The sequence below is a fragment of the Puma concolor genome, chromosome A2 (genome assembly GCF_028749965.1).
Source record: "Puma concolor isolate L17-30 chromosome A2, mPumCon1.1.hap2, whole genome shotgun sequence".
Classification (NCBI taxonomy): Eukaryota; Metazoa; Chordata; class Mammalia; order Carnivora; family Felidae; genus Puma; species Puma concolor.
Window position 1 is genome coordinate 114,055,620 of NC_141668.1, and position 15,364 is coordinate 114,070,983.

The following is a 15,364-nucleotide window of genomic DNA, read 5'->3' on the forward strand; positions in this document are numbered from 1 at the left end:
ACCGAGCCCTTATTTACAAGTTTCCTAGCATAGGCTAGCGCTGGCACCCTGGTCCCTCCTCTCCCCACATGCCCACAGCCACTTGAGTCTTGGAAACCCTGCCCCAAGTGCAACTTTGTGCATTACCAACAATAACCAAAAACAACAACAGCTAAATCTTTCAGAATGCTTACTAGGTGCCAGGCACTGTTCTCAGTGCTTTAAACATTTTCCTCGCAGCAACCCTAGGAAGTAGGGACTGCCATTACCCCCATTTTGCAGAGGCACAGACAGCCAGAGTAACTTCCTCATGCCTCACAACTCAGTTCTGGAGCTGCTGGGATTCACGCTCAGGCCACTGGCTCCAGGCCCACACCTCCGTGGCCCTGCCACGTGGGAGGAAGTTTGGGAGGCAAGGTCTGGAATGACCCAGCCCAGCTGCCATTCTCATTAGGTGACTATAGGCCACAGGCAATGAAGTCGGGAAGAGGAAGCCACCGAGAATAGTGTGGAGAGTGGGACAGGGGCGGATATGCCTCGGAATTTTCCAAGAAATAAAATGTGGCTGCAAAGCAACAGAGTGTCCCCAGGGACGCCGAGCGTGTGCTACCTGGTCTAGTAACTGGTATTTGACTGAGTCTGTCATTACCCACCCCCCCCCACCCCCCCACTGATTCACTCCGTAGGGTCATTCGCATAGTCACGTAAATGTGCTGTAATATCTCCACCTTAAAACCAAAAACGAAAGCCAACCAATGAAATAACCCTCTCCCGCATACAGGTTCCCCCACTTGCCACCTCTCCCTCTGTCCGGTTTAGGGCAGAACTTCTAGAAAGAGCTGCCTCGGCTACACATGCCGTTCCGATCTCACCTTGTCACCCACGACGGCTGTCCTGTGAGACCCAATGGCTGCCTCTCAGTGCTCCTCTGGCCGGTGAAATGAACACTACACTTCCTAGTGCACACGTCATGGTGCACATTTCATTTTTTCACGTTTATTTTCAATTAATTTTAGAGAGAGAGAGCAAGCAGGGAAGAGGGGCAGAGGGAGAGAGAGAGAGAGAAAGAATCTCAAGCTCAGTGTGGAGCCCAACTCGGGGCTCAGTCCTACAACCCTGGGATCCTGACCTGAGCCAAAATCAAGAGTCAGATCCTCAACGCTCAACCTATTGAGCCAGCCGGGTGCCCCCATAGTGCACATTTCATGGGGTCCGTTTCACGAACACTACCATATAGAAGGCAACGGATGCTATATTACTCCCTCACCTGGTCACTTTCTTCAGGTGGCTTCCAGAAGACAGCTCATCCCTCCCTGGTGCTCCTCCTTGTCTACTTGGCTCGTTCCTCCTCTTCCTCCCTACTCCTCTGTGCTGGCTGGCATGCCCTCAGACCCCACCTGAGAATTTTATATCATTTAACTCTTTAAGGGGTCTCAGCCAATGCTGTGGCGGTAAGAGCCGATGACTTCCAAATGTATCTCCAGCTTTGGCTTCTGGGATCCAGTTTTATGACAGCCTTACCCAGCTTAACTGCTGCCTTGGCATCTCAACCTGGATGTCCCACAGGCATTGCAGATGCCTCCGAGTATCCTTGTCTTTCTCCGTCTGCTCCCTCTGTTTGCCCTCCGTGAAAAGCGCCAACACTCACTTGGCCCCCCAAAGTGGAGGTCATACATGAGGGCGGAGAGTCTGACCCGTCACTCAGTTCTGACCCCATGTCCAGCCCAGGGGTGCTGGAGGGAGACAGAGGGCCGTTCTATAATGCTATTGTGTGGCCACTCCCATGCTGGGTTTGGGCAGGTGGGGACAGAAGTGGGAAGGAGGCAGGGGGAGTGCAGCCCCTGCCCTCAATGGATTTCTGGGTGACAGGGAGTCCAGACCCTTCACTCTTCAAGGCAGTGCCCACTGGACTCGGGGCCAGACCCTCATAGACAAGGAGGGTGCTGGGTCTGCAAAGCAGGGAAGGTGTCCTAGAGGAGGCAGGACTTGGGGTTGAACAGAATGAAAGAGGCAAGGCAGCAGGTGTCTCTGGGGACAGATCAGGGGCAGCAGGGCCAGAGAAAAGGAGTCACGGTAGACCAGAAAGGGCTGAACAGGCCCTGATTGGGCACCCCAACTCCGGGCTGGGCCTTATGTGTGGTGTTTTGAGTACTGCTCATGGACTTAGGAGGTCGATATCTCTCAGAGGAGGAAAAGGTTAAGTCACAGGTGGTTGAGGGCCAGCAGAGATCCGGACCTGGGTCCCTCCTCTCCAAAGCCTGACCTCGCCTTGTTCCATTGTCCCATTCCCTAGGTCACCAGGCCTTGGAAGGTCCCACATCTTATAGATGGTGGAAGCAAGCAGAGGTTTGCAGGTATTAGGTTGAACCATATGGAATTGCTGGATTTTGCTGTTTTTTTTTTTTTTTTTTTTTGAGAGAGAGAGAGAGAGAGAAGGGAGAACATGAGGGGCGGGGGTGGGGGGTGGGTGGTGACAGAGAGAGAGTGAGTCAGAGGATCCGAAGTGGGCTCTGTGGCTGTTGGCCCAGGGCCCAATGCAGGGCTTGAACCCACAAACCACAAGATCATGACCTGAGCCGAAATCGGACGCTTAACCGACTGAGCCACCCAGGCTGATTTTGCTGATTTAGACCTGCAAAGGGGAATTTAAAATGGTTCAATCTGATAGGATGTGTATGGATACGGTCTCTCAATTGACCGGTTGCAAATCTGTCACTTCAGTGGTGAGTACCCTGGTTTGTGAGAGGCTTTGTTAGAATTTTCTAGGCCTACAGGGCTCCTGGCTGGTTCAGTCGGTGGAGCACGTGACTCTTGATCTTGGGGTTGTGAGTTCAAGCACCATGATGGATATACAGATTACTTAGAAATAAAAAGAAAAGAAAGAAAGGGTTTTCTGGGTCTAGAAATCTGATAGCCATCCACCCTAGGATTGGGCTATATAGCCCCATGGTTTAAGGAGTGTTTCCCATAAGAATGGGTCCCTTCAAATCGGCTCTGGGCAGGAGACGGAACTACTTGGGGACAAGGCAGAGGGTCACCTGTCATCTTGCTGAATGAGCTGGGTGCTCTGGCCCTCCTCCCCCCCCCCCCCCCCCCCACCAACCCACAGGTCCAGCCTCCTTGAAACACCAGCCCCAAGGTCACAGAGCAGACACTGTATCATGTTACGTCTCTACCCTCCCTCCCCACCCCCTGGGCCATCAGTACTTGCTATCATGGTCATTTTCTGGAAGACAGCTCTGACCCTGCTCCAAAGCTCTCTGTGGCTCCCATGGCCAACTGGAGAGGTCCAGATCCCCTGATATCTGAACCCCTCCATGGAGGAGTTTCTGAAGTTGCAAAGCAAAGATCCGACGGAGGAAAGAACACATTTTGCTCAGGAGGGCCCTCTGGGTGGGGACAAGTCCCTCTGCTCCCTCCCCGCCCCCCGTCCTGCCCTCCAGTCCCTACTGTACGGGAGTACAGTAAGGGAGCAGAGGTCAGCTCTGACCCCGTGTCTCTTGCCTTCAAAATGCTTCAGTGGCTCTCTGTGGCCACCAGGAAGAACTTCAATATCCTTAACACAACATCAAGGTCCTCCAAGATCTGACCTAACCTTCCAGCCTCATCACTGGTGATGACCACCGGGCATAGCACAGCCAGACCCACCGAACTCCTGTGTGTTGCTCTTGGGGCCTTTGCGCGTGACAACCACAGCCAACACCCGTATGGCCTCACCGTATGCCAGACACGACACCATTCTGAGTCTTTTAATGCAAACTGCTCTATTCTTCCCAGTAACCCTAAGAAGGAGTGATTTCTTCTTCTTCTTCTTCTTTTTTAGTTTGTGCATTTTGAGAGAGAGAGAGAGAGAGAGAGAGAGAGAGAATGTGCATGAGTTGGGGAGGGGCAGAGAAAGAAGGAGAGAGAGAGAACCTCAGGCAGGCTCTGTGCTTGGTGGTTCGGAGCCCTGGGTGAGGCTTGATCTCATGACCACGAGATCATGACCTGAGCCAAGATCAGGAGTTGGACACGCAACTGACTGAGCCACCTAGGCACCCCTGAAGGAGTGATTCTTGTTACTGCCATTTTACAGATGAGGAAACTGAGGTGCAGAGAGCAATTTGCCCAAGGCCACACAGATTGCCCCATCTTCAATGTGCACCCCGAGCCCAGCAAGTTCAGCCTGGAAAATCCTACTGGCCCTTTGCTCTCCCCTCTGCAATGCAAATACGACTTCCTCTCAGGACTCCCCTCTCTCTCACCTGGACTCCCAGAGCTCACATGCTCTCAGGTGTCCTGTTATGATACGTGTCCCTCACCAGACAGAGGTTTCCTCCGGGCATCACAGGGACAGAGTGGCCCAATAATGAATTAGTGAATGAGGGCATGAATGTGTGAAGGGTAGGTCAGGCCTGGACAAGTCCTGAGCCTGGGTGAGGATCCCAGCTTCCTCCCTCACCTTGTGCTCTTGGATTGTTCCAGAAAGGACAGAGAGGAGAGCACTCATTGTGAAGCCACAAGGCCTGGGTGGCGCCCCAGCTCTGATCAGCTTTTCCTGTGGATCAGGGGCTCATCTCCTGCGCACCTCACTGAGGGGTGGACCCTCAAAGTGAGAGGGTGTCGTGCTTTCTTAAACTGTACACCTTTTTGGCCGCCGACCCTACTGCTTACTAATATAGGTTTCCTTTCCTAGGAAACACGATTACCAGCCGTGGAAAGCCGGTATCTCGTCCCACACAGAAAGTAATAACAGCAACAAAAATACATAAAAGAACAAAACAAAGTGAGTCGATTCTACCTAACCCTGAGGTTTCTGTCTGCCTCTGAACCCGAGACTGCTTTTTCTCCCTTAACGTGGGTTAGCCCGGAGGCGCTAGAGATTTGCCTGTTCCAAACCAGGACTGAGGAGGCCCAGCCTCCTCGCTCCATGCCTCCCTGGCCTGTGACCCCTTCTGCGCCTCGGTGCCACTTTCCTTTGGGAGCCATGGAGGAACTGGGGGTGGTGGGGGGGGGGGGAACTCCTGTGACTGTGGAGGTACCGGTCACTCAGCAAGCACTGGAGAAGGACCTCCTTCCCAGTTCCAGGCGGTTCTGGGGCAAGGTGGGCCCTGGAAGCTGTCCACTGTCCCCTTACACCCTCGCTTCCGGACAGACCCGAGTCCTCGTGTGCGGTTGGGCGTTTCCTCCAGCTGGCTGCATCTGTGCACTTCCCGGAGGCTGGGGTGAACCTCTGATGTCTCCCTCCTGTTGGAGGCCAATGGCCACATCTGGCCACCAGCCCGGCGGCTTATGCAATCTGACAAAGGCCAGATGTTGCTTTCTCCCTTCCTCCAGTCCTGCAGCTCCTGGCTCTCAGCTCGAGGTCCCCAACACACAGGCCCCTTCTTGGGATCCACGATGCCGAGAGGGGTCTCGGGAACTGCCCTATCTGGGTCGCGTCCCGCAGGACTGTGGCTCTGCAGTGTGACCCCCAGGTCTCCATTTCATCCCCCCATTCACTCGTGAGTAAACACGGAGGGGCCCTGGGTCCCATGAGGGTGACATGAAATGACACAGTACTTCCAAAGCTGGGGAGCCCCGGCCTCCACTAACATTCGAGGCCATCCAAGGTGGTGCTCAGATGGACAGTTGTGTGTGTGTGTTTTAAACAGCTAAGCATTCATTTTGACGTGTATGAAGCACAAATAACAAGCACACCAAACAATTTCAGTTTTCAGTTTTCTGTGTATGATAGTTATACCTTTCTTTTCTTTAAAAAAAATTTTTTTTTTAACATTTATTTATTTTTTGAGAGACAGAGAGAGACAGAGCATGAGCAGGGGAGGTGCAGAGAAAAGGAGACACAGAATCGGAAGCAGGCTCCAGGCTCCGAACTGTCAGCACAGAGCCCGACGCGGGGCTCGAACTCACGAACCGTGAGATCATGACCTGGGCCGAAGTCAGTCACCTAACAGACTGAGCCACCCAGGCGCCCCCTTTCTTTTCTTTTTAAACAATGTTTATTTATTTACTTATTTTTAAAAATGTTTATTTATTTTGAGAGAGAGAGAGACAGCATGAGCATGAATGGGGGAGGGGCAGAGAAAGAGGGAGCAGGAGGATCCCAGGCAGGCTCCACACGGTAAGCACAGAGCCCGACGTGGGGCTTGAACTCATGAAGTGTGAAATCATGACCTGAGCTGAAATCAAGAGTTGAATGCTCAACAGACTGAGCCACCCAGGGGCCCCTACCTTTCTTTTCAATAAATTTATTTAAGTAAAAAGAGTGAGATGATTTAAGGAAAAATATTAAATAATAATAGCACAGGTGCTATGCAGATAATGGCAAAAAGTGACACGGAGCCTAGGAGAATGTCTGAAGCTTGGCGAGCCTTAGACCAGCACACGGTAAGCTCCGGGAGCTACGAGAGCTGTGCTCTTTACGGCCTCAGCCACTTGGTTAGCCCCTCAGGGGAAAGGACCCCAGCTCTAAATATGGGCACCCTCTTTTTATAATGGCTATTTCGGAATGGCCCCACATGAGCTGGATAAATAATATACTCAATCCTCACAAATATTCGAAAAAATTCAAAAAAAATTAATGTGATGCGCTAACAGTGATTTAAAGGAGAAAGGAAGGTTATAATACACATTTCAACATGTAAATATTCAGACGTAATGATACTTTTAGATGGTTAAACCTACCTATAATGGCTTTTTAAAAATTAAAGTGTACTTAACACAATGTGACATTAGTTTCAGGTGTATGACACAGTGATCACACATTCTGCTGTGTTCACCACACGTGTAGCTGTCCTCTGTCACCATACAACACTGTTACAATACCAGTGACCATGTTCCCTGTGCTGTACCTTCATCCCATGACTTACTCATTCCATAACTGGAAGCCTGTATCTCCCACTGCCCTTCACCCCACCCCTCCCCTCTGGCGGCCATCAGTTTGTTCTCTGTATTTATGGGTCTGTTTCTGCTTTGTGTTTGTTTTGTTATAACAGCTACAGTTGAATTTGAGAGTCATGAGGTAATATTCAATTGCATGTTGTTGACATTCTTTCCCTATATTTGGCATTTTGAAATATGGGCTAAGAAAATATATTCAGATGGATGGATGGATGGATGGATGGATAGGTGACTGGATGGATGGATGGATGGGTGGATGGATAGGTGACTGGATGGATGGATGGATGGATGGATGGATGGATGGATAGGTGACTGGATGGATAGATGGATGGATGGATGGATGGGTGGATGGATAGGTGACTGGATGGATAGATGGATGGATGGATGGATGGATGGATAGGTGACTGGATGGATAGATGGATGGATGGATGGATGGATGGATGGATAGGTGACTGGATGGATAGATGGATGGATGGATGGATGGATGGATGGATGGATGGATAGGTGACTGGATGGATGGATGGATGGATGGATGGATGGATAGGTGACTGGATGGATAGATGGATGGATACATGGATGGATGGATGCATGGATGGATGGATAGGTGAATGGATGGATAGACGGATGGATGGATGGATGCATGGGTGGATGGATAGGTGAATGGATGGGTGGACAGATGGGTTGGTAGATAAGCAGACTCACTGGGACACAGCATAATGAATGCCAGTGGACACAGACATTCCTTATCAGCTGGTTAAGCACAAGTGTTGTCAGTGTCTAGGATGTGGTTTTGAAATGATGAGCAATTCTTGGAAAATTCCAAACAAAACAAAGTATAACCTTCCCATTACTCACGCAGCATTACATTCTTGGAAAATCCATTGTACGTTAAAGCTATGCAAAGAATTTGTGGTTATATGTAAAGCAGCGTTAGATCCCAGTCTCAGACAATTGTAGTGACAGCACGTTTTTCAAAGAATGAATGTCCAGACATTTGGAAGCCGTGTGGGGTACAGGGCAATCCTGGGTTGTACAGGACCTGTGCAGAAGCTTGCGTCCCTGAGAAGGCCCCCCTCAAGGGCCAGGAACACTGTCCCCCTATTCATTGAGACAAACACTCCCTCCCCACAAGTTTCCAGAACATCCCTGGAGGGAAGCTGCTTCCAGAGAGATGCCTTGTTGCAGACTCCCTCCTTGCTCCTGTTCTAACCTCAGGTCCCACTGGCTATGGGAGCCTCCACCCAAACCTGGCTCTAGGTGGCCTCATGGGGGGACTACAAGGTGCCCAATTGATGGATTTGGACTTGGAGGCTGCCGGTTCAGCCACTTGGACCATGCCAATGCCCTGGGGAAGCACCCAGGAACTTCATTGGCCAGTGCCCTCTGGCCTGCAGCCATTCTGGTCAAGCCCCCCCCCCCCCCCGCCACCATGTGGTCTCTGGGCTTGCAGAGCCACGAAGGATGGGGGATTGGCTTGGGATTGGCTTGTATCTGTTTACTCCTGGGCTAGCCTCTCAAGCAAGGGTGCCCTCATCACATCCCTTCCCCTCACTGAGACTCAGCAGCCCCAAGCTTTTAAATGGGGAAGTCGCCCCTGCTCATGGATGAGAGCTGGGGCTAAGTGAGGGACGTGTGCACCTGTTCACACTGTAGGCACGCATCCAACTCTTGTTAGCTCCCATCCTCTGTTCACAACCGCCTCCTTCTCTATTCATTTTGTTTTCTAAAAACCTCAAATAAATGCTTCAGCGCATGGATTGTCGCCCAGTTTCTTAATCTGACCTGTGCCGATGAATATGGTGGCTGCTTGTCATACTGGGCTACTGAAATTTAAACTAATTACAATGAAATTCAGGTCCTCAGCATGTGAGCCACATGTCAAGTGCTCAGTAGCCACATGTGGCTTATGGCTACCATATTGGACAGTGCAGATATAAGCCATTTACATCATCACAGAAAGTTCTGTTGGACAGCACTGAGGTTATGGTAAGAAGATAAAGTAATACTTCACAGTCATTTTGCCTCGAACCATAATTCTGACTTGTAAGTCGCCTGTCCAATTCACTATTACGTTCCTGCAGTGATAATTCTGCTTAAATTGCAATTATCTGAACCTAGAAATTGACCCTGTTGTATGTATAAACAAAATATATCACAAGTGGGTTCCTGCCATAATCCAATGCACTCCTCTCTACATGGAAAAACTCAAACTGGGTCCCCGTCGACACCCACTGAAGGGGTGGACTCTGGGTGGATTAAAGACCTAAATATGAAGGGCAGAATTAAAATAGAACATACAGCAGGATGAGTGGCTTTGAGACCTAGGGGTGGGGGACAGCTCAAACAAAAACTCAAAAGCAAAAATCACAAGGCCCAAAGCATTTGATGAATTTGATCAATCAAAGGACACATGGGAGCCGGCTGGCGTCCCTTGGTCAAGTTCTGTGCAAGCCTCTCACAACCCAGCGATTCCGCCCCCGGGGTATTGTTTTTTGGGGGAAGTTCTCGCACCCGTCTGCAGGGTGGCATGGAGGAGAATGCTCATCAGTGTCATCTGGAGAGGTGGCAGCTGGGAGGCGGCTCTGGGATTGGGCGGGAGACTCACCAGGAGGGAGGGACAAGGGGCAGCCGTGCACACAGCCAAGGCACCTGAAACATGCAAGGCTGAGTGAAAAATGCAAGACGCGGCGTGAGACACAGAACACAGTGCCGTTACGGACGCCGAACGCAGACACAGAAACACACGTTTTGCCGGAGCACAGTGCAAAGAAGATACCTGGAAGTCACTCGAGGAGGGTTGCCGATAGGGCGGACAGAGAAGTGGGAGGAGAAGGGGAAAAAGTATCCATTCCTACCCCGGCTCCAACCCAAGTCTCCCGCTCCGAGTATACAACCTTCCAAGTGTCAGAATACATGTTCACCGATGACCAGCACGGCGGTTGTAGGACACTATCACTGAACTCAGGGGCTGGCAAACTTTTCCTGTAGAGGGCCAGGGGGGTCAATATTTCAGGCTCAGCAGCCCATGTGGCCACTGCTGTAGTTACTCAGTTCTGCCTTTCAGGTGCAAAAGCAGCTACAGACAATCCACAAGGAAATGAACGTGGCTGTGTTCCAAACTTTATTTTATGGATACTGAAATTTGCAACGTCATGAAATTCCTCTGTGCCAGGAATATTGTTCCTTTTCGCATTTTCAACCACGTGAAAAGGTTGAAATCATAGTTTGCATAATAAGATCCATAAATAGGCTTGGGGCTAGATATGGCCCACAGGCTGTAGTTTGCGAACTCCTGGTTTAACTGATGACTTTTGCCCTCAGTGGACAGAATTTCATCCAGAGAAAACGTGTTTAATTGGTGTGGTAGGCTGAGGGCTCACCTTGCCCCCAAGGCCAGCCAGCCAGCACCTTCTGGATTTGTGAAGAGCACTGAATGAGAGATGGAACAGAGCAACCATCTGGCTGGGGCCAGAAAGACCACCCTGAGGGGAGTGGGGACCCCCTGAATGGGCAGCATGGCGTATCCATCTGGGTCAGCAGGAGGGAGGGATGTTGTTTGTGGTTGATATGCTAAGGGAGTGGGTGGCTGACAGCCTGTGGGACACACGTTCACAGGTGCAGGCTCACTTGAGCTCATTGGTGGTATCTAATGGCAGAGGGCACGAGCGGTGGGTGGCAGGAGGGGACGCCGGCAGCCTGCCCCTAGACCAGCCGGGTCAGCTCTGCCTTGCTTTGGCCTGAGTCTGGCCCTCCGATGTGCTGGCCCCTGACACCCTGCCAAATAATTCCCTTCCGGCTTTAGTGAGCCAGCGTCACTTCCTGTTGTTTGCAACCATGGCCCCCCAGCTGGTATGGCTTTGAGCAATTCACATCACCTTTCTCAACTTCAACTTTCTTTCCACAAAAATGTCTTACTTACATGGTGTGCACCATGGTTACGGCAGGGTGGGCAGAGTTTCTAGCAATGACTCAAAGGTTCCTGCAGCCCTTGACTGTGGGGCGGTATCATCCCCTTGATGGTGTTATGTTGTTACAGCTGATGTCAAGGGGGTTAACGTTCCCATCCAGTCACATGAGTCCCTTTAAAAACAGAGAGCTCTCTTGGGGCGCCTGGGTGACTCAGTTGGTTAAGCGTCTGACTTCAGCTCAGGTCATGATCTTGTGGTTCGTGGGTTCGAGCCCCGCATCGGGCTCTGCGCTGACAGCTCGGAGCCTGGAGGCTGCTTTGGGTTCTGTGTCTCCCTCTCTCTCTGCCCCTCCCCTGCTCGTGCTCTGTCTCTCTCTCAAAAATCAATAAACATTAAAAAAAATATTTAATAACAGAGAGCTCTCCGGTCCAAAGAGGACTTCAGGGAGACCTGAAGTGTGAGAAGGACTTGGGTCCTCGCTGGCCAGAAGGTGAATGGGCCATGCGAGGTGCAGTGTGAACAGTGACCCTGGAGCTGACAGCCAGCAAGGAAACTGGGATCTTAGTCCTACAACCGAAAGGAATGTAATTCTGCCGACGCCAGAGTTTGGACACGTGTTCTCCCCCTGAGCCTCTATACCTGGCCAGTGACACCTTGATTTCAGCCTCGTGAGAGCCTAAGGAGAGCCAAGCCAAGCCTGCCTGGACTTCTGGCTTACACAACGTGAGATCATCAATGGGTGTTGTTTCAAGCCACTAAGTTTATGGTAATTTGTTACGGTTGCATAGAAACCAAACACAACTGCCAAACAGACGCGCCCCATCTGCACACACAACCTCAATTACCCTTTCAGGCACTGAGTGGCCATGTGCTTCTGGAGAAGAGATCTGATTGGTCTGTGTTGGATCATGGTGACTCCTCCCCTTTACCAGGGATTGGTTTAGGGATAGGCATGTTATGTGCTTTTGGCCAATAAGAGGGGAAGGGAAGTGTTCCAGGCCGATCTCTGGGAAAAGGGAAGTCCAAGGAGGAAGTTATTTTTCTGTCTGTGCATGTGGCAGTGATGCCTGAAGCCATGGCAGCTATCTTGTGACCATGAGGGAGGCTTGCCGACAGGCCAAGACGACAAGCTGAGGAAGACAGTGTGGGAAGATGAAGAATTGTAATCCTTGCAGACATCACTGAGTTTCGAAGAAACTGCTTTTTCCCTGGACTTCTTATGGGTGATCATCAGCGTCCTTAAGATTTAAGCCATTTGGAGTTGGGTTTTCTGTTTCTTGCAGCCTAAAGTGTTGTCACTGAAAACGGCTCACAGCGCTGCTTGGGGGTTAAGTGAGGTTGCGTATGTGAAGTCCTTAGCGCAGAGCCTCAGGCCCAGCAGGTGCTCAGAAATGCAGTCTTAGTGCCTCTCCCCTCCTGCCTTAGCCCCGGGGTGAGTCAGGGTTCAACCGGAGGACTGGGGCCAGCAGGGGACATTGATCTGTGCCTATGTCTGTAGTTCCAGCACTGTCTCAAGAGCTTTATTATAAGGAAGTGGCTTCTGTGGTTGGGGGGCTGGCTCAGCCGGTCTGAAATCCCTAAGAGGGGGAGATCACAGGTAGGCTGGGATCCCTGGGCACAGAGAAGCTCTGGTCACAGGCGGAACCTGTGAAAGAAGAACCTTCTTTCTTTCAGGGAAGTCCTCAGCCTTGCAAGTGATTAAATTGCGCTCACCCAGATTATCCCGGATCACCTCCCTTGCTGAAAGTCAACTGATCACAGACTTTAATAACAGTTGCAGAATGCCTTCACAGCGAGCCTTGATTTGTGTTTGGACCGCCTGGGGCTGTTACCAAGTGACACATCAGAAGACCGTCACCGCTCCCCGGCCCGGCTTTTCCTAGAATGGCTGGAAAATGTCACTTGCGTTCGCTTCCCTTTCTGCTTTTGGCTGCCTGAGCCACTCAGCCCCTCTGTGCGCTTTGGGGAGCTGCAGGGCGGACAGGACGTCTAGAGCCCGGCTAGGGCCCACCGACGGGTGGGGGCTTCCAGGCAGCTGAGCCCGCCCCGGAGGGCCTGGGGGCTTGCACACCGTGCTTCCTTTGCTGCGTGCCTGCGTTTCCTGAGCGAAGCCTCGCAGGAAACGGAGGCCAGCATGTGAAAACAAGAGAACAACAGTAGGAAGAAGAGCTTGAGAGGGGGCTGTGGAGGGTGAGCTGAAAATAAATCACGAAGAGGGGAGTGTGGGACAGTCCTCAGGGGTGCTTTGGGCCTGGGAAGGGTTGTCCGTGACTCCTCAACTCTGGCTCCTACTTGCCTTTCCTGGGGTGGGAGGCAGGTGCAATGGGAGTGTGTCCATCAGGGTCTCGGTGCAGGGGTCACGCTGCCACTGAGTGGTCTCTAGAGGCGTCTCTCCGCCTAGCTGCTAATTTTGTTCTGTGATTCATCCGACAGATGCATTACTGAGCCAGCCACCGCGCCCAGTGCCAGAGGTATTGCACTTAGCAGCAGACAGCCCTAGCCTCATGGAATTCACCTTCCCCTGGGGGACACAGACCTTAATGAAGGGGTCACGACAGTAAATTAAGGATGGAAAAAGCCAGGGGCTGTGAGAGATGACAGGGGAGCAGACTAGATGGGGCTGGGGCCTCTCTGAAGAAGTGAGCCATAGCATTGGAGACCGGCGGTATGGATGACTTAGGCCGGTGACTTAGGCAAGGCAGGGCTGAGAGCGGCCAGGAACTAAACGACCAAGGAGCAGAAGGGCCACTGTGGCCAGAGTGACGTGCACAGTGGGCGGAGTGGAGGACGCTGGGGCTGGATCCGTGGGTGGTGGCCAGATCACTCAGGTCCACGACAGTCAATGCAAGGAGGCCAGTGTTTATTCTAAGGGCAACAGGAAGCCACAAGGTTGGATGTGGGTTTAGAAAGCCTCCCCCCCTCCCCCGCCCCACCAGCCACTGTGTGGTTGGTTAGTGGGCTAGAGAGCTAGGGACAGCAGTCACATCTGTGCTGATGCTGGTGGGTGGCAGGTGTGGCTGGAGGGGAGCAGGTAGGTTGGAGACTTCAAATTCAAACATTACCTCCTCAAGGAAGCCTTCTGCCAGGCAGGACTGAATTTACATGAAGTCTTCACCCTCAGAGCCTCGGAAAGTGACTGTATTTGGTGACAGGGTCTTGACAGAGGCGATCAAGTTAAAATGAGGTCACTGGGGTGGCCCTAATCCAATCTAATTCATGTCTTTATAGGAAGAGGAGATTAGGACCCAAACATGTGCAGAGGGAGGACTATGTGAGGACAGAAGCAGAAGACGGCCATCTGCAAACACATTCTCCTGCAGAGCCCCCAGAAGGAACCAACCCTGCCCACACCTTGATCCTGGACTTCTGGCCTCCAGGACGGTGAAATGATGCATGTCTGTTTAAGCCGGCAATAGTATTTGTCACGCAGCCAATCTGACTGATACACTGTTCCAAGTGCCATAGTAAAGAAACCTTTTCCACCTTGCCCATATCTTATTCATCCCATTTATTGTCACCCATTGGCTGACCATATCCCCTACCCAGGGTGTCAGTCCCATGAGGGCAGAGACTTTGTCTCGGTCATAGCTGCCAGGACAGCATCAGCACTCTCTGGGCATGCAACAAAATTTGGGTGAATAAAGAGAAGTCAGTAGTTATGTCTGACGGAGACGATGAAGAGACTAAGGGAAGATTCTCTGTCCCCCACGCTTACTGGGTCTCTGACTGCTGTTGGCCCCAAGCTTCTCCAGGTCACCTCAGTCCTCTTGGGAGAAGTGTCCCCACTGCCCCCAATTCAGAGCAGGCAGTGGGAATCCTCAGATGTTTCCAACAGTCCAAGCACCTGCCAGCCAGTAGGCAGCCCTCGTCTTTCCCGGGCTTGGGCCTCTGCTAGGCTCAGTGGTAGCAGGGACAGAAAGAGGGGCGCTGAGTGCCATCACTGCCCACAAGAAGTTCCCAGTCTAGGAGCTCCTGCCTCAACTTCCTGCATGGGACCCAGGCCTGGTCAATCACAGTGATTGGTTCCGAGTAGTTACACAACTCCCACCCGGGCCCATCACTACCTTCCGTGTCCCTGTTGTCAATGATTGGTTCAAGGATGGGCATATAACCATGTCAGGATAATCAGAGTTAATCTAAGGGTTTTGTTGGAACTACCGGAAAAGAAAAGCTCTTTCTGTTGGGGGTGATTCAGAGGGTGGAAACTCACCCTGGTGATGCTGGCAGACCTCTTGCTCCCATATAGGAAGAATGTCTGAAAGTGGAGCCCACAAGAGGGAAGCAGAGGTAAGAGATAGAGAGATTCCACATGTCATTATTTGTACTCCTAGATCCAGCCATGCCTGAAGCCATACTCTTGTGCTTTTCAGCAGATCATGCACCCCGCTCCCACCAACTTTTAAATTTAAGCCAGTTTGAATTTAGTTTCCGCCATTGGCGACAAGCGTCCGATATAACAGAGATATTCCGCTACCTCCAAAAAAGCATACATCTATTTCTCACCATTTCCCCCACACGAGAGCACCTTGATGGTCTATACCCCAGGTCGTTGCATCAGAACATCCTGGAGACCATGACGCCCACTCCCTCATGTG

The 15,364-nt window shown here is 51.5% G+C and overlaps 1 protein-coding gene across 1 annotated transcript in view; it reads right to left on the minus strand.

Annotated features, from left to right (window-relative positions):
• The window catches only part of EFCC1 (EF-hand and coiled-coil domain containing 1), a 43,450-nt gene that overhangs the window by 15,469 nt on the left and 12,617 nt on the right, over positions 1-15,364 (minus strand). The window lies entirely within an intron of this gene.